We start from the raw sequence: 18,893 nt of genomic DNA, 5'->3' as shown, positions 1-18,893 counted from the left end.
TCCATTTTACTGCCACACCCTTCTGCCCTCCCTGGTCTGTTGTGCTGCAACAGCTAATCCTGCCTGCCCCGCGCGGTCTGTTGTGAGGCCCCTTCCCCTGAACTCGCTTGTCTGTGCCCAGGTCCTGACCCTCCCTTCTATCGTCCATGGTCCTTTGTGCATGCCCCTGCACCCTCCTTCTTGCCCATCATAGCCATTGTGCTGCCACTAACCCTCCCGCTTGCCATGCATGGTCTTCTGTACTGCCATGGCCCCTCCCACCTTCCCTGTGTGGTCAGCTAGCTGCCCCTGACACCCTCCCATCTTCCCTCCATGGTCTGTGTGTATGCCATCATAGGCTCATTGTTGTGTGTCTTGTTTCTAGTGCCCATCCTGCCTGACCTCCATGGTCATCTTGCTGCTCCTGCCCTGCCCCCTTGCCCCCAGCCCTCTGTTTCCATGTGCAGACCCCTATTCCCTCCCTCCTGGCTTGTCTGTTCCATTGTAATGCCCTTGATCCGTCCCTCCTGCCCTTTATGGTCTGTTATGCTGCAGCTTTCTCTCCTGTCTGTCCATTATGGTCAGCTAGCTACCATTGCCTCTTAGCCCTCTGTTCTCTGTTGTCCATGTGCATGGTCCTGTCCCCTCCCTATTGCTTTCTATGGATTGTTGTGCTGCACTCCCGTCCCGCATGCCCTGTGTGGTGTATTGTGCTGCTGCAAACCCTGATGCATGCCCTGTAGGGTCAGTTTGGTGCACCTCTCCATGTCCCTCCTGTCCTCTGTTATCCGAGTCCATGTCCCTACCCCAATTCCTCCTGCCTACCATGATCCAATGTACCATACTTGCGAACATTTTGAACTTGGTAAGAGGGAGATTTTGAAAAAAAAACTGGGGTATTGATTTTCCCCTTTGAGTTACATTGAAAAAGAGGAGATTGTAGACAGGAGACAGATCAAATAAAGCCCATTTGAGCTTAAAAACATTGGACGTTTCCTGGCTGAAACGGGTCTGTTGGCATGTATGGTTGTACTACCACTGCCTCTTCCTTCTGCCCACAATGGTCTATTATATTGCGACAGCCTCTCTTGCCAGTCCTGTATTATTGGTTTGTTGACCCTGCCCCCTTTCCACTGTCCTCCGTAGTCTGTTGTGCTGCCACTGCCCTTCCTGCCTGCCCAGTGTGGTCAAATTGTTGCCTCTGCACTCTCCTACCTGCCTTAAATTTTCAGAATCCATGCCCCTGGCCTCTGCCTCTCAACAGTATCCTAATGAACAACTAGATTGCTAACATTCTATATTTATTACAAAAGTGTGGAACGCCTGACGTCATCTTGATGTGATCAAAACTGTTATACCTAGAGCACTCCTTTAGAAATTACGTATATGAGAGGGTCTTATTTGCATCAAAATTATGGTTAGTGCTCTAAAAATCTAAAATGAGGACATATTTTCTGAGTTTTCAAATAGCGACAAAGAACTTTTTAATTATTTGTAATCTTTATGTTTTTATCCAGTTGCCCACTTGATTAAATGTTGCACCTAGGGGAGAGGATGTGGTGTTACTTCCAGAGCTGCAGACTTTGCAACTGGGGAACCAGGTTGGAGTTTCTGCTTCAGCTCAACATTCTGTGATTTTGGTCAAATCACTTAATCTCCCCATGTCTACAACCAAAATGAATTTGATCTTGTGTGATGTAACCAATGCTCATGTAAAGCACTCCAATACCTGACAAGTCTGCACTATATAAGACTGCAAATACACACAAAATAAGTGTTTTGCAAACTTCTGTCATTGGGCTACATGTGGGCTACATCTGGGTGATATTTGTGCTGCATTTGGGCTCTTTTGTCTCTGGTGGCCATCTTGGGAGATTTATTTGTTATGAAGTTTCCTAATTTCCTCATTTACTGCAGTCTCCTCAGTAGGAAATGCTTTCAGTTTTTTACTTTGATTCCATCAAGAAGGTATACAGATATGTCACACATTTGTCATAAATTCTGAATGTTAGCACTCTAGTTGCTCATTAGATCACTGTAGTACAGCTACTGCTCACCACGGAAGTCTGCTGCTGGTATTAAAAGTGCATGTTTCAGTCCGCATATCAGAAGTTTTTTTAATGAAATAGAAGAGGATTTAAGAAGTCATTCATAATGTGCCCTAATTTTTCTTTCTTCAGCACTGCTCATAATTTCTATGGCAAAATGAACCCCCTCATTGTGTTCCTTTTTAAATTAAATGTTTTAAGTGTTACCAGTTTATTCCAATCAAGATGGCTTCAGGTGTGCCATACTTTTGTCATAAGTAAGACAGTAAGCGCTCTAGTTGATCTTAAGAACACTCTGGGACATTCTGTCATTGGGCTTTACTTGGGCTACATCTGGGTGATATTTGGGCTACATTTGGGCTCCTTTGTCTCTGGTGGCCATCTTGGGAGATTTATTTGTTATGAAGTTTCCTAATTTCCTCATTTACTGCAGTCTCCTCAGTGGGAAATACTTTCAGTTTTTTATTTTGGTTCCATCAAGAAGGCATTCAGATGTGTCACACATTTGCCATAAATTCTGAATGTTAGCACTCTAGTTGCTCATTAGATCACTGTAGTAAAGCTACTGCTCACCAGGGAAGTCTGCTGCTGGTATTCAAAGTGCATGTTTCAGTCTGCATGTCAGAATTGTTTTATGAAATAGAAGAGGATTTGAGAAGTCAAAATGTGCCCTAATTGTTCTTTCTGCAGCACTAATCACAATTTCTATGGCAAAATCAACCCCCTCAGTTTGTTCCTTTGTAAATTAAATGTTTTAAGTGTTACCACTTTATTCCAATCAAGATGGCTTCAGGTGTGCCATACTTTTGTCATAAGTAAGACTGTTAGCGCTCTAGTTGTTCGTTAGAACACTCTGGGACATTCTGTCATTGGGCTATACTTGGGCTACATCTGGGTGATATTTGGGCTAAATTTGGGCTCTTTTGTCTCTGGTGGCCATTTTGGGAGACTTTTTTGTTATGAAGTTTCCTAATTTCCTCATTTACTACAGTCTCCTCAGTAGGAAATACTTTAAGTTTTTTCTTTGATTCCATCAAGAAGGCATTCAGATGTGTCACACATTTGCCATAAATTCAGAATGTTAGCACTCTAGTTGCTTATTAGATCACTGTAGTAAAGCTACTGCTCACCAGGGGAGTCTGCTGCTGGTATTGAAAGTGCATGTTTCATTATGCATGTCAGAATTTTTTAAAGAAATAGAAGAGGATTTGAGAAGTCACTCAAAATGTGCCCTAATTTTTCTTTCTGCAGCACTAATCATACTTTCTATGGCAAAATAAATCCCCTCATTTTGTTCCTTTTTAAATTAAATGTTTTAAGAGTTACCACTTTATTCCAATCAAGATGGCTTCAGGTGTGCAATACGTTTGTCATAAGTAGGACAGTTAGCGCTCTAGTTGTTCTTTAGAACACTCTGGGAAGCTGCAGTAGAACACAAAGGAATCAACTGACAGTCTCTGCCCTTGTTAGATGTACATGTTTTACTGAGAATGTCAGACTTCATTCTCACATGACTGAGAAAGATAATGTGAATTTACAGAAAATATGCTCTCAGTTTAGCTTATCGATCACCTTCCAAACCTTTGTGGGAAAAGCATGAGAAAATAGTTTTCTCTCAAACATGATTCATGATATCACAGCAGAAGGCTTTTTCACATGATAAAATCACCTTAGAACACACCACAGTTCCTAAAATGAGTATGGTACCATCAACAAATGATTTATAATGTAACTAAAGTCTTAAAACCTTCTATTAACTGCAATGCTTTTTAATGAGGTGCTATCATGTATATTGGTCCCAAGATGGCTGCCAACAGTTCTTGGATGAAGTACTGACAGCCAATCAGATCTCATGATGAGATGTGTGGTTAGGCTCCGCCCAGATATATCTATCTTTTTAACTCTAATTTTCTCAGGAACTACTGAATGGATTTACACCATTTAAGCAAAAGGCATGAGTCTGAACTGAGGACTACCTCTTTGTCAAATTTGATGTAATTCCATTCAGCAGTTCGGGCTGTATCTGCGTCAACAGGTACTATGGGAAAATGCATGGGGAAAATGTGTTTTGGGACCCCCCTTTTTTCTCGGCCCCCGCTTGACGAATCACCGTTTAATTTTCAGGATAGGAGTGGACCGGAGCTGGCCAAAAGTTTGGAAAATTTCACGAAGATTCGTCAATCGGCGCCAACGTTATTCCAAATAGAATGTTCCGTATTTCCTATGGAAAATAGGTCCTAACTATAACTACCTACTGGTGACAGCCAGTAGGTAATATATAGGGGTGGGCGGAATTTGCGTAATTGCGTTACGCAAATCTCCGCGAAACGGTAAAAAATCTCCGCGAACACGCAGAAATTCCGCGAACACGCGGAATTGCTTGTTCGCGATGCTTTTTTCCTGTTCACAATTGCTGTTTGCGTGCTCGGGGAGAAATATCTCGCGAACACGCATTTTGAGAACGCGAACAAGCAAATAATTTCGCGAAATCGCGGAAAGCAGACTTTTGAGCAATTTCGCGTTCTCCGCGGAACGCGAAATTACGCAAATTCCGCAAATTCCGCGAGCGGAACGGAATTTACCGCCCAGGCCTAGTAATATATATATATATATATGTATATATATATATTACCTACTGGCGGTCGCCAGTAGGTAGTTATAGTTAGGACCTATTATCCATCGGAAATCCACAACATTCTATTTCGAATAACTTTGGCACCGGTTGACGAATCGTCACGGAATTTTCATAACTCGTGGCCCGCTCCGGTCCGATCCTATCCCGAAAGTCTCGGGGTGATTCGTCAAGCGGGGGCCGAGAAATAAGGGGGGGTACCAAAACATGTTTTCCCCTTGCAATTTTCCATAGGGACCTTTAGTCGCAGCCACAGCCCATACTACTGAACGGAAATACACCAAATTTGGCAGAAAGGTAGACCTTGGCTCAGAGTTGTGCCTTTTGGTTAAATGGTGTAAATCCGTTCAGTAGTTCCTGAGAAAATCAAAAGTAAAATCACATATATATCTGGGCGGAGCCTTACCACACATCCCATCGTGAGATCTGATTGGCTGTCAGCACTTCATCCAAGAAGTTTTGGCAGCCATCTTTGGACCAATATACATGATAGCACCTCATTAAAAAGCATTGCAGTTAATGGAAGGTTTTAAGACTTTAGTTACATTATAAATCATTTGTTGATGGTACCATACTCATTTTAGGAATTGTGGTATGTTTTAAGGTGATTTTACCATGTGAAAAAGCCTTCTGCTGGGATATCATGAATCATGTTTGAGAGAAAACTATTTTCTCATGCTTTTCCCACAGAGGTTTGGAAGGTGATCTATAAGCTAAACTGAGAGCATATTTTCTGTAAATTCACATTTTCTTTCTCAGTCATGTGAGAATGAAGTCTGACATTCTCAATAAAACATGTACATCCAACAAGGGCAGAGACTGTCAGTTGATTCCTTTGTGTTCTACTGCAGCTTCCCAGAGTGTTCCAAAGAACAACTAGAGCGCTAACAGTCTTACTTATGACAAAAGTATGGCACACCTGAAGACATCTTCATTGGAATAAAGTGGTAACACTTAAAACATTTAATTTGCAAAGGAGCAAAATGAGGGGATTTATTTTGCCATAGAAATTATGATTAGTGCTGCAGAAAGAAAAATTAGGGCACATTTTGACTTCTCAAATCCTCTTCAATTTCATTAAAAAATTCTGACATGCGGACTGAAACATGCACTTTGAATACCAGCAGCAGACTTCCCTGGTGAGCAGTAGCTTTACTACAGTGATCTATTGAGCAACTAGAGTGCTGCCATTCAGAATTCATGGCAAATGTGTGAGACATCTGAATGCCTTCTTGATGGAACCAACATAAACAAGCATAGAAAATAAAATAGGTCTCGCCCTCGTTTAAGTTAAAGCAATTCTGTTTGTAATTAGGTGGCTTTTTAGCTTTGCTTTTATTAGTGCTTTTGAAACTTTCATGTACATAACATGCATATGCATGCATATATGTATATGTATGCATGCATTTATATTTGCATCTATATAGATATGCAGATTATACATATGTTTATATATGTATTACCTACTGGCGGTCGCCAGTAGGTAGTTATAGTTAGGACCACGTTTCCATAGGAAAACCTCAACATTCCATTTTGAATAACTTTGGCGCCGGTCGACGAATCCTCGCGAATTTCTCAAAATAGGTGGGGCGCTACGCTCCGCTCCTACCCTGAAAGTCTCGGGGGGATTCGTCAAGCGGGGGCTGAGATAAAAGGGGGGTCCCAAAACGCGTTTTTCCCATGCATTTTTCCATAGGACCTTTAGAACGAGCTACAGCCCGAACGGCTGAACAGAATTACTAGAAATTTGGCAGAGAGGTAGTCCCTAGGTCAAGGAAGTGCCTTTTGTAGGTTTGGTGTAAATCTGTTCAGTAGATTCTGAGAAAATAGCCTTTAAATCAATATATATATCTGAGCCCGCTTACGGTACGCTTACCGTACGCTTACGGTAAGCGTACGGTGGCGTGCGCGAGCGCGATTCTGATTGGCTCTTAGATCTTAGTAAACATTCGAATCGGCAGAAACCAGGAAGCGGCGTCCGCCATTTTGTCTACCGCACTGAGTGTTATGTATCAAACATGATGGCCAAAAACATGTTACGGGGATGTTTTGACAACTCCCTCTCACATAGTCATGTTGAGGGAGTCCCCAAACATCCCCCAAGAGCAAAAACGGCATTATTTTTTTTTCGGCAATTTCGCGGGGTACGCTTACCGTACGCTTACCGTAAGCGTACGGTAAAAAATTAAAAATAAAAAAAACACTATCCACACTTTCTCCACCCCTTGTGCAAATGGTGGCCGAAGGCCACCATTTGTGCATGGCTTATCAGAGCACAGAAATTTCCCAAAAAATTTCAACAGATTACCTATCACAAGGAAGCGCATAATATGTCCTCCATGTGCGCACGGTGCGCGAAGCGCATCGTGCGTACATGGCCCATCTAGCGTAACATGGGCACGGCACTAACTGCGTAAAGTGGGTGCGCGGTGCGCGAAGCGCACCGCGTGCTCACTGTGCGCGCACGGTGCGCGAAGCGCACCGTGCGCGCACGGAACGAACTGCGTTAAGTGGGCGCGCACGCCACGAATGGCGTAAAGTCACTTAGCATTTAAAAAACCGTACAAATTCACTGAAAAAACCATAGGTTTCACACACGTTATAGTTAGGAATTAGCATTTAAAAAACCTTGCAAATTCACTGAAAAAACCATAGGTTTCACACATGTTATAGTTAGCGGAAATTTTACTGATAAAAAACCAATGAAATTGCCCCGTTATAGTTAGTGCTGGCAACTATAACTCACGCGACCGCAATCTTCTGCTGATGACATATGTGTCTTTATGAAAAAAAAATATTTGTAATATATGTATAGCTAAAAATGTATGGAAGAAGACATGGGCAAATAAGTGTCTAAATACAGTATTAGCATCAGCAGAGGATTGCGGTCGCGTGAGTTATAGTTGCCAGCACTAACTATAACGGGGCAATTTCATTGGTTTTTTATCAGTAAAATTTCCGCTAACTATAACATGTGTGAAACCTATGGTTTTTTCAGTGAATATATATATACACATATATATATAAATGCATATGCATATATATGCATATATATGTGTGCATATGTGTGCGTGTAGAGAGAGGTAGAGAGAGGTAGAGAGGTAGAGGTGTAGAGGTAGAGAGGTAGAGGTAGCGAGGTAGAGGTAGAGGTGGAGAGGTAGAGAGTAGTAGAGAGAGAGGTAGAAAGAGGTAGAGGTAGAGAGGTAGAGAGTTAGAGAGTAGTAGAGAGAGAGGTAGAGAGAGGTAGAGAGGTAGAGAGTAGTAGAGAGTGTAGCAGAGAATAAGTAGTAGAGAGTAGTAGAGTGAGTAGTAGAGAGTGAGTAGTAGAGAGTGAGTAGTAGAGAGCAGTGGAGAGTGGGTAATAGAGAGTGAGTAGTAGAGAGTGAGTAGTAGAGAGTGAATAGCAAAGAGTGAGTAGCAGAGAGTGAGTAGCAGAGAGTAGTAGAGAGAGAGAGTAGTAGAGAGTGAGTAGTAGAGAGTGAGTACTAGAGTGAGTACTAGAGATTGAGTAGTAGAGTGAGTAGTAGAGTAGTAGAGAGGGAGTAGTAGAGAGTAGTAGCGAGTGAGTAGTAGAGAGTGAGAAGTAGAGAGTGAGTAGTAGGGAGTAGTAGAGTAGTAGAGAGTTAGTAGTAGAGAGTAGTGGAGTAGTAGAGAGTGAGTAGTAGAGAGTAGTAGAGAGTGAGTAGTAGAGAGTGAGTAGCAAAGAGTGAGTAGCAGAGAGTGAGTAGCAGAGAGTAGTAGAGAAAGAGAGTAGTAGAGAGTGAGTAGTAGAGAGTGAGTACTAGAGTGAGTACTAGAGATTGAGTAGTAGAGTGAGTAGTAGAGTAGTAGAGAGGGAGTAGTAGAGAGTAGTAGCGAGTGAGTAGTAGAGAGTGAGTAGTAGGGAGTAGTAGAGTAGTAGAGAGTGAGTAGTAGAGAGTAGTAGAGAGTGAGTAGAAGAGTGAGTAGTAGGGAGTAGTAGAGAGTGAGTAGTAGAATGAGTAGTAGAGAGTAGTAGAGAGCAAGTAGTAGAGAGCGTGTAGTAGAGAGTGTGTAGTAGAGAGTGTGTAGTAGAGAGTGAGTAGTAGAGAGTGAGTAGTAGAGAGTGAATAGTAGAGAGTAGTAGAGAGTGAGTAGTAGGGTGTAGTAGAGTAGCAGAGAGTGAGTAGTAGAGAGTCGTGAAGTAGTAGAGAGGGAGTAGTAGAGAGTAGTAGAGAGTGAGTAAAAGAGTGGGTAGTAGGGAGTAGTAGAGAGTGAGTAGTAGAGGGAGTAGTAGAGAGCAAGTAGTAGAGAGCGTGTAGTTGAGAGTGTGTAGTAGAGAGTGAGTAGTAGAGAGTGAGTAGTAGAGAGTAGTAGAGAGAGTAGTAGAGAGTGAGTAGTAGTGAGAGTAGTAGAGAGTAGTAGAGTAGTAGAGAGTGAGTAGTAGAGTGAGTAGCAGAGAGTAGTAGAGAGTGAGTAGTAGAGAGTGAGTAATGGAGAGTGAGTAGTGGAGAGTGAGTAGTGGAGAGTAGTAGAGAGTGAGTAGTAGAGAGTGAGTAGTAGTAGAGTAGTGGACAGTGAGTAGTAGAGAGTAGTAGAGAGTGAGTAGTAGGGAGTAGTAGAGAGTGGGTAATAGAGAGTAAGTAGTAGCGAGTGAGTAGTAGAGTTAGTAGTAGAGTGAGTAGTAGAGAGTAGTAGAGAGTGAATAGTAGAGAGTGAGTAGTAGAGTGAGTATTAGAGTGAGTAGTAGAGAGTAGTAGAGTGAATAGTAGAGATTAGTAGAGAGAGTAGTAGAGAGTAGTAGAAAGTGGGTAATAGAGAGTAAGTAGTAGAGAGTGAGTAGTATAGTTAGTAGTAGAGTGAGTAGTAGAGTGTAGTAGAGAGTGAGTAGTAGAGAGTGAGTAGTAGAGAGTGAGTAGTAGAGGGTAGTATAGAGTGAGTAGTAGAGAGTGAGTAGTAGAGAGAGAGTAGTAGAGAGTAGTAGAGAGTGAGTAGAAGAGTAGTAGAGAGTGAGTGGTAGAGAGCAGTAGTAGAGAGTAGTAGAGAGTGAGTAGTAGAGTGAGTAGTATAGAGTAGTAGAGAGAGTAGTAGAGAGTGAGTAGTAGAGAGTGAGTAGTATAGGGTAGAAGAGAGTGAGTAGTAGAGAGTGAGTAGGAGAGAGTGAGTAGCAGAGAGTGAGTAGCAGAGAGTAGTAGAGAGAGAGTAGTAGAGAGTGAGTAGTAGAGAGTTGTAGAGAGTGAGTACTAGAGTGAGTACTTGAGATTGAGTAGTAGAGTGAGTAGTAGAGTAGTAGAGAGTGAGTGGAAGAGAGTAGTAGAGTGAGTAGTAGGGAGTAGTAGAGAGTGAGTAGTAGAGAGTAGTTGCGAGTAAGTAGTAGAGAGTGAGTAGTTTAATTTAAAAGGAACACAATGAGGGGATTTATTTTGCCATAGAAATTATGATTAGTGCTGCAGAAAGAAAAATTAGGGCACATTTTGACTTCTCAAATCCTCTTCTATTTCATTAAAAAATTCTGACATGCGGACTGAAACATGCACTTTGAATACCAGCAGCAGACTTCCCTGGTGAGCAGTAGCTTTACTACAGTGATCTATTGAGCAACTAGAGTGCTGCCATTCAGAATTCATGGCAAATGTGTGAGACATCTGAATGCCTTCTTGATGGAACCAACATAAACAAGGATAGAAAATAAAATAGGTCTCGCCCTCGTTTAAGTTAAAGCAATTCTGTTTGTAATTAGGTGGCTTTTTAGCTTTGCTTTTATTAGTGCTTTTCAAACTTTCATGTACATAACATGCATATGCATGCATATATGTATATGTATGCATGCATTTATATTTGCATCTATATAGATATGCAGATTATACATATGTTTATATATGTATATATATATACACATATATATATAAATGCATATGCATATATATGCATATATATGTGTGCATATGTGTGCGTGTAGAGAGAGGTAGAGAGAGGTAGAGAGGTAGAGGTGTAGAGGTAGAGAGGTAGAGGTAGCGAGGTAGAGGTAGAGGTGGAGAGGTAGAGAGTAGTAGAGAGAGAGGTAGAAAGAGGTAGAGGTCGAGAGGTAGAGAGGTAGAGAGTTAGAGAGTAGTAGAGAGAGAGGTAGAGAGAGGTAGAGAGGTAGAGAGTAGTAGAGAGTGTAGCAGAGAATAAGTAGTAGAGAGTAGTAGAGTGAGTAGTAGAGAGTGAGTAGTAGAGAGTGAGTAGTAGAGAGTAGTGGAGAGTGGGTAATAGAGAGTGAGTAATAGAGAGTGAGTAGTAGAGAGTGAGTAGCAAAGAGTGAGTAGCAGAGAGTGAGTAGCAGAGAGTAGTAGAAAGAGAGAGTAGTAGAGAGTGAGTAGTAGAGAGTGAGTACTAGAGTGAGTACTAGAGATTGAGTAGTAGAGTGAGTAGTAGAGTAGTAGAGAGGGAGTAGTAGAGAGTAGTAGCGAGTGAGTAGTAGAGAGTGAGAAGTAGAGAGTGAGTAGTAGGGAGTAGTAGAGTAGTAGAGAGTGAGTAGTAGAGAGTAGTGGAGTAGTAGAGAGTGAGTAGTAGAGAGTAGTAGAGAGTGAGTAGTAGAGAGTGAGTAGCAAAGAGTGAGTAGCAGAGAGTGAGTAGCAGAGAGTAGTAGAGAGAGAGAGTAGTAGAGAGTGAGTAGTAGAGAGTGAGTACTAGAGTGAGTACTAGAGATCGAGTAGTAGAGTGAGTAGTAGAGTAGTAGAGAGGGAGTAGTAGAGAGTAGTAGCGAGTGAGTAGTAGAGAGTGAGTAGTAGAGAGTGAGTAGTAGGGAGTAGTAGAGTAGTAGAGAGTGAGTAGTAGAGAGTAGTGGAGTAGTAGAGAGTGAGTAGTAGAGAGTAGTAGAGAGTGAGTAGAAGAGTGAGTAGTAGGGAGTAGTAGAGAGTGAGTAGTAGAATGAGTAGTAGAGAGTAGTAGAGAGCAAGTAGTAGAGAGCGTGTAGTAGAGAGTGTGTAGTAGAGAGTGTGTAGTAGAGAGTGAGTAGTAGAGAGTGAGTAGTAGAGAGTGAATAGTAGAGAGTAGTAGAGAGTGAGTAGTAGGGTGTAGTAGAGTAGCAGAGAGTGAGTAGTAGAGAGTCGTGAAGTAGTAGAGAGTGAGTAGTAGAGAGTAGTAGAGAGTGAGTAAAAGAGTGGGTAGTAGGGAGTAGTAGAGAGTGAGTAGTAGAGGGAGTAGTAGAGAGCAAGTAGTAGAGAGCGTGTAGTTGAGAGTGTGTAGTAGAGAGTGAGTAGTAGAGAGTGAGTAGTAGAGAGTAGTAGAGAGAGTAGTAGAGAGTGAGTAGTAGTGAGAGTAGTAGAGAGTAGTAGAGTAGTAGAGAGTGAGTAGTAGAGTGAGTAGCAGAGAGTAGTAGTGAGTGAGTAGTAGAGAGTGAGTAATGGAGAGTGAGTAGTGGAGAGTGAGTAGTGGAGAGTAGTAGAGAGTGAGTAGTAGAGAGTGAGTAGTAGTAGAGTAGTGGACAGTGAGTAGTAGAGAGTAGTAGAGAGTGAGTAGTAGGGAGTAGTAGAGAGTGGGTAATAGAGAGTAAGTAGTAGCGAGTGAGTAGTAGAGTTAGTAGTAGAGTGAGTAGTAGAGAGTAGTAGAGAGTGAATAGTAGAGAGTGAGTAGTAGAGTGAGTATTAGAGTGAGTAGTAGAGAGTAGTAGAGTGAATAGTAGAGATTAGTAGAGAGAGTAGTAGAGAGTAGTAGAAAGTGGGTAATAGAGAGTAAGTAGTAGAGAGTGAGTAGTATAGTTAGTAGTAGAGTGAGTAGTAGAGTGTAGTAGAGAGTGAGTAGTAGAGAGTGAGTAGTAGAGAGTGAGTAGTAGAGGGTAGTATAGAGTGAGTAGTAGAGAGTGAGTAGTAGAGAGAGAGTAGTAGAGAGTAGTAGAGAGTGAGTAGAAGAGTAGTAGAGAGTGAGTGGTAGAGAGCAGTAGTAGAGAGTAGTAGAGAGTGAGTAGTAGAGTGAGTAGTATAGAGTAGTAGAGAGAGTAGTAGAGAGTGAGTAGTAGAGAGTGAGTAGTAGAGGGTAGAAGAGAGTGAGTAGTAGAGAGTGAGTAGGAGAGAGTGAGTAGCAGAGAGTGAGTAGCAGAGAGTAGTAGAGAGAGAGTAGTAGAGAGTGAGTAGTAGAGAGTTGTAGAGAGTGAGTACTAGAGTGAGTACTTGAGATTGAGTAGTAGAGTGAGTAGTAGAGTAGTAGAGAGTGAGTGGAAGAGAGTAGTAGAGTGAGTAGTAGGGAGTAGTAGAGAGTGAGTAGTAGAGAGTAGTAGCGAGTAAGTAGTAGAGAGTGAGTAGTTTAATTTAAAAGGAACACAATGAGGGGGTTCATTTTGCCATAGTAATTATGATTAGTGCAGCAGAAAGAAAAATTAGGGCACTTTTTGACTTCTCAAATCCTCTTCTATTTAATTAAAAAATTCTGACATGCAGACTGAAACATGCACTTTCAATACCAGCAGCAGGCTTCCCTGGTGAGCAGTAGCTTTACTAAAGTGATCTAATAAGCAACTAGAGTTCTAAAATTCCGAATTTATGGCAAATGTGTGACACATCCGAATGCCTTCCTGACGGAATCAAAGTAAAAAACCTGACAGTATTTCCTACTGAGGAGACTGTAGTAAATTAGGAAACTTCATAACAAATAAGTCTCCCAAGATGGCCACCAGAGACAAAAGAGCCCAAATGTAGCACAAATATCACCGAGATGTAGCCCAAGTATAGCCCAATGACAGAATGTCCCAGAGTGTTGTAAAGAACAACTAGAGTGAGTAGTGGAGAGTGAGTAGTGGAGAGTAGTAGAGAGTGAGTAGTAGAGAGTGAGTAGTAGTAGAGTAGTGGACAGTGAGTAGTAGAGAGTAGTAGAGAGTGAGTAGTAGGGAGTAGTAGAGAGTGGGTAATAGAGAGTAAGTAGTAGCGAGTGAGTAGTAGAGTTAGTAGTAGAGTGAGTAGTAGAGAGTAGTAGAGAGTGAATAGTAGAGAGTGAGTAGTAGAGTGAGTATTAGAGTGAGTAGTAGAGAGTAGTAGAGTGAATAGTAGAGATTAGTAGAGAGAGTAGTAGAGAGTAGTAGAAAGTGGGTAATAGAGAGTAAGTAGTAGAGAGTGAGTAGTATAGTTAGTAGTAGAGTGAGTAGTAGAGTGTAGTAGAGAGTGAGTAGTAGAGAGTGAGTAGTAGAGAGTGAGTAGTAGAGGGTAGTATAGAGTGAGTAGTAGAGAGTGAGTAGTAGAGAGAGAGTAGTAGAGAGTAGTAGAGAGTGAGTAGAAGAGTAGTAGAGAGTGAGTGGTAGAGAGCAGTAGTAGAGAGTAGTAGAGAGTGAGTAGTAGAGTGAGTAGTAGAGAGTAGTAGAGAGAGTAGTAGAGAGTGAGTAGTAGAGAGTGAGTAGTAGAGGGTAGAAGAGAGTGAGTAGTAGAGAGTGAGTAGGAGAGAGTGAGTAGCAGAGAGTGAGTAGCAGAGAGTAGTAGAGAGAGAGTAGTAGAGAGTGAGTAGTAGAGAGTTGTAGAGAGTGAGTACTAGAGTGAGTACTTGAGATTGAGTAGTAGAGTGAGTAGTAGAGTAGTAGAGAGTGAGTGGAAGAGAGTAGTAGAGTGAGTAGTAGGGAGTAGTAGAGAGTGAGTAGTAGAGAGTAGTAGCGAGTAAGTAGTAGAGAGTGAGTAGTTTAATTTAAAAGGAACACAATGAGGGGATTTAGTTTGCCATAGAAATTATGATTAGTGCTGCAGAAAGAAAAATTAGGGCACATTTTGACTTCTCAAATCCTCTTCTATTTCATTAAAAAATTCTGACATGCGGACTGAAACATGCACTTTGAATACCAGCAGCAGACTTCCCTGGTGAGCAGTAGCTTTACTACAGTGATCTATTGAGCAACTAGAGTGCTGCCATTCAGAATTCATGGCAAATGTGTGAGACATCTGAATGCCTTCTTGATGGAACCAACAAGCATAGAAAATAAAATAGGTCTCGCCCTCGTTTAAGTTAAAGCAATTCTGTTCGTAATTAGGTGGCTTTTTAGCTTTGCTTTTATTAGTGCTTTTCAAACTTTCATGTACATAACATGCATATGCATGCATATATGTATATGTATGCATGCATTTATATTTGCATCTATATAGATATGCAGATTATACATATGTTTATATATGTATATATATATACACATATATATATAAATGCATATGCATATATATGCATATATATGTGTGCATATGTGTGCGTGTAGAGAGAGGTAGAGAGGTAGAGGTGTAGAGGTAGAGAGGTAGAGGTAGCGAGGTAGAGGTAGAGGTGGAGAGGTAGAGAGAGGTAGAGGTAGAGAGGTAGAGAGTTAGAGAGTAGTAGAGAGAGAGGTAGAGAGAGGTAGAGAGGTAGAGAGTAGTAGAGAGTGTAGCAGAGAATAAGTAGTAGAGAGTAGTAGAGTGAGTAGTAGAGAGTGAGTAGTAGAGAGTGAGTAGTAGAGAGTAGTGGAGAGTGGGTAATAGAGAGTGAGTAGTAGAGAGTGAGTAGTAGAGAGTGAGTAGCAAAGAGTGAGTAGCAGAGAGTGAGTAGCAGAGAGTAGTAGAGAGAGAGAGTAGTAGAGAGTGAGTAGTAGAGAGTGAGTACTAGAGTGAGTACTAGAGATTGAGTAGTAGAGTGAGTAGTAGAGTAGTAGAGAGGGAGTAGTAGAGAGTAGTAGCGAGTGAGTAGTAGAGAGTGAGAAGTAGAGAGTGAGTAGTAGGGAGTAGTAGAGTAGTAGAGAGTGAGTAGTAGAGAGTAGTGGAGTAGTAGAGAGTGAGTAGTAGAGAGTAGTAGAGAGTGAGTAGTAGAGAGTGAGTAGCAAAGAGTGAGTAGCAGAGAGTGAGTAGCAGAGAGTAGTAGAGAGAGAGAGTAGTAGAGAGTGAGTAGTAGAGAGTGAGTACTAGAGTGAGTACTAGAGATCGAGTAGTAGAGTGAGTAGTAGAGTAGTAGAGAGGGAGTAGTAGAGAGTAGTAGCGAGTGAGTAGTAGAGAGTGAGTAGTAGAGAGTGAGTAGTAGGGAGTAGTAGAGTAGTAGAGAGTGAGTAGTAGAGAGTAGTGGAGTAGTAGAGAGTGAGTAGTAGAGAGTAGTAGAGAGTGAGTAGAAGAGTGAGTAGTAGGGAGTAGTAGAGAGTGAGTAGTAGAATGAGTAGTAGAGAGTAGTAGAGAGCAAGTAGTAGAGAGCGTGTAGTAGAGAGTGTGTAGTAGAGAGTGTGTAGTAGAGAGTGAGTAGTAGAGAGTGAGTAGTAGAGAGTGAATAGTAGAGAGTAGTAGAGAGTGAGTAGTAGGGTGTAGTAGAGTAGCAGAGAGTGAGTAGTAGAGAGTTGTGAAGTAGTAGAGAGTGAGTAGTAGAGAGTAGTAGAGAGTGAGTAAAAGAGTGGGTAGTAGGGAGTAGTAGAGAGTGAGTAGTAGAGGGAGTAGTAGAGAGCAAGTAGTAGAGAGCGTGTAGTTGAGAGTGTGTAGTAGAGAGTGAGTAGTAGAGAGTGAGTAGTAGAGAGTAGTAGAGAGAGTAGTAGAGAGTGAGTAGTAGTGAGAGTAGTAGAGAGTAGTAGAGTAGTAGAGAGTGAGTAGTAGAGTGAGTAGCAGAGAGTAGTAGAGAGTGAGTAGTAGAGAGTGAGTAATGGAGAGTGAGTAGTGGAGAGTGAGTAGTGGAGAGTAGTAGAGAGTGAGTAGTAGAGAGTGAGTAGTAGTAGAGTAGTGGACAGTGAGTAGTAGAGAGTAGTAGAGAGTGAGTAGTAGGGAGTAGTAGAGAGTGGGTAATAGAGAGTAAGTAGTAGCGAGTGAGTAGTAGAGTTAGTAGTAGAGTGAGTAGTAGAGAGTAGTAGAGAGTGAATAGTAGAGAGTGAGTAGTAGAGTGAGTATTAGAGTGAGTAGTAGAAAGTAGTAGAGTGAATAGTAGAGATTAGTAGAGAGAGTAGTAGAGAGTAGTAGAAAGTGTGTAATAGAGAGTAAGTAGTAGAGAGTGAGTAGTATAGTTAGTATTAGAGTGAGTAGTAGAGTGTAGTAGAGAGTGAGTAGTAGAGAGTGAGTAGTAGAGAGTGAGTAGTAGAGGGTAGTATAGAGTGAGTAGTAGAGAGTGAGTAGTAGAGAGAGAGTAGTAGAGAGTGAGTAGAAGAGTAGTAGAGAGTGAGTGGTAGAGAGCAGTAGTAGAGAGTAGTAGAGAGTGAGTAGTAGAGTGAGTAGTATAGAGTAGTAGAGAGAGTAGTAGAGAGTGAGTAGTAGAGAGTGAGTAGTAGAGGGTAGAAGAGAGTGAGTAGTAGAGAGTGAGTAGGAGAGAGTGAGTAGCAGAGAGTGAGTAGCAGAGAGTAGTAGAGAGAGAGTAGTAGAGAGTGAGTAGTAGAGAGTTGTAGAGAGTGAGTACTAGAGTGAGTACTTGAGATTGAGTAGTAGAGTGAGTAGTAGAGTAGTAGAGAGTGAGTGGAAGAGAGTAGTAGAGTGAGTAGTAGGGAGTAGTAGAGAGTGAGTAGTAGAGAGTAGTAGCGAGTAAGTAGTAGAGAGTGAGTAGTTTAATTTAAAAGGAACACAATGAGGGGGTTCATTTTGCCATAGTAATTATGATTAGTGCAGCAGAAAGAAAAATTAGGGCACTTTTTGACTTCTCAAATCCTCTTCTATTTAATTAAAAAATTCTGACATGCAGACTGAAACATGCACTTTCAATACCAGCAGCAGGCTTCCCTGGTGAGCAGTAGCTTTACTAAAGTGATCTAATAAGCAACTAGAGTTCTAAAATTCAGAATTTATGGCAAATGTGTGACACATCCGAATGCCTTCCTGACGGAATCAAAGTAAAAAACCTGACAGTATTTCCTACTGAGGAGACTGTAGTAAATTAGGAAACTTCATAACAAATAAGTCTCCCAAGATGGCCACCAGAGACAAAAGAGCCCAAATGTAGCACAAATATCACCGAGATGTAGCCCAAGTATAGCCCAATGACAGAATGTCCCAGAGTGTTGTAAAGAACAACTAGAGCGCTAACAGTCTTACTTATGACAAAAGTATGGCACACCTGAAGCCGTCTTGATTGGAATAAAGTGGTGACACATAAAACATTTAACTTGCAAAGGAACAAAATGAGGGGGTTCATTTTGCCATAGAAATTATGATTAGTGCTGCAGAAAGAAAAATTAGGGCACATTTTGACTTCTCAAATCCTCTTCTATTTCATTAAAAAATTCGGACATGCAGACTGAAACATGCACTTTGAATACCAGCAGCAGACTTCCCTGGTGAGCAGTAGCTTTACTGCAGTGATCTAATGAGCAACTAGAGTGCTTCCATTCAGAATTTATGGCAAATGTGTGACACACCTGAATGACTTCTTGATGGAACGAAAGTAAACACTCATTGAAAATGCAATAGGTCTCGCCCTCGTTTAAGTTAAAGCAATTCTGTTTGTAATTAGGTGGCTTTTTAGCTTTGCTTGTATTAGTGTTTTTCAAACTTTCATGTACGTAACATACATATGTATGCATATATCTATATGTATATGTATTCATGCATTTATATTTGTATTTATATAGATATGCAGATTTTATATATGTTTACATATGTATGTATACATAAATATATATAAATTCACTGAAAAAACCATAGGTTTCACACATGTTATAGTTAGCTGGACATTTTACTGATAAAAAACCAATGAAATTCCCCCGTTATAGTTACTGTAGGCAACTATAACTCACGCGACCGCAATCCTCTGCTGATGCTAATACTGTATTTAGACACTTATTTGCCCATATCTTCTTCCATTAAATTTTAGCTATACATATATTACAAATATTTTTTTTTCATAAAGACACATATGTCATCAGCAGAGGATTACGGTCGCGTGAGTTATAGTTGCCTACAGTAACTATAACGGGGGAATTTCATTGGTTTTTTATCAGTAAAATGTCCAGCTAACTATAACATGTGTGAAACCTATGGTTTTTTCAGTGAATTAGCAAGGTTTTTTAAATGCTATTTCCTAACTATAACGTGTGTGAAACCTATGGTTTTTTCAGTGAATTTGTACGGTTTTTTAAATGCTAAGTTACTTTACGCCATTTGTGGCGTGCGCGCCCACTTAACGCAGTTCGTTCCGTGCACGGTTTTTATCAACTTTAATAAGCCCTGTACATTTGGTGGCCTTCGGCCACCAAAAGCACAGGGGGTGAGGTCAATGTGGATAGTGTTTTTTTTATTTCGATTTTATAATTTCATGTTGCCAAAATTACGTTTTTTTTCTCTATTAATAAGCACTGCACATTTGGTGGCCTGCGGCCACCAAAAGCACAGGGGGTGGGGTAAGTGTGG

The sequence above is a fragment of the Triturus cristatus genome, chromosome 2_1 (assembly GCF_964204655.1).
Source record: "Triturus cristatus chromosome 2_1, aTriCri1.1, whole genome shotgun sequence".
Lineage (NCBI taxonomy): Eukaryota > Metazoa > Chordata > Amphibia > Caudata > Salamandridae > Triturus > Triturus cristatus.
Note: the sequence above shows the minus strand (reverse complement) of the source record.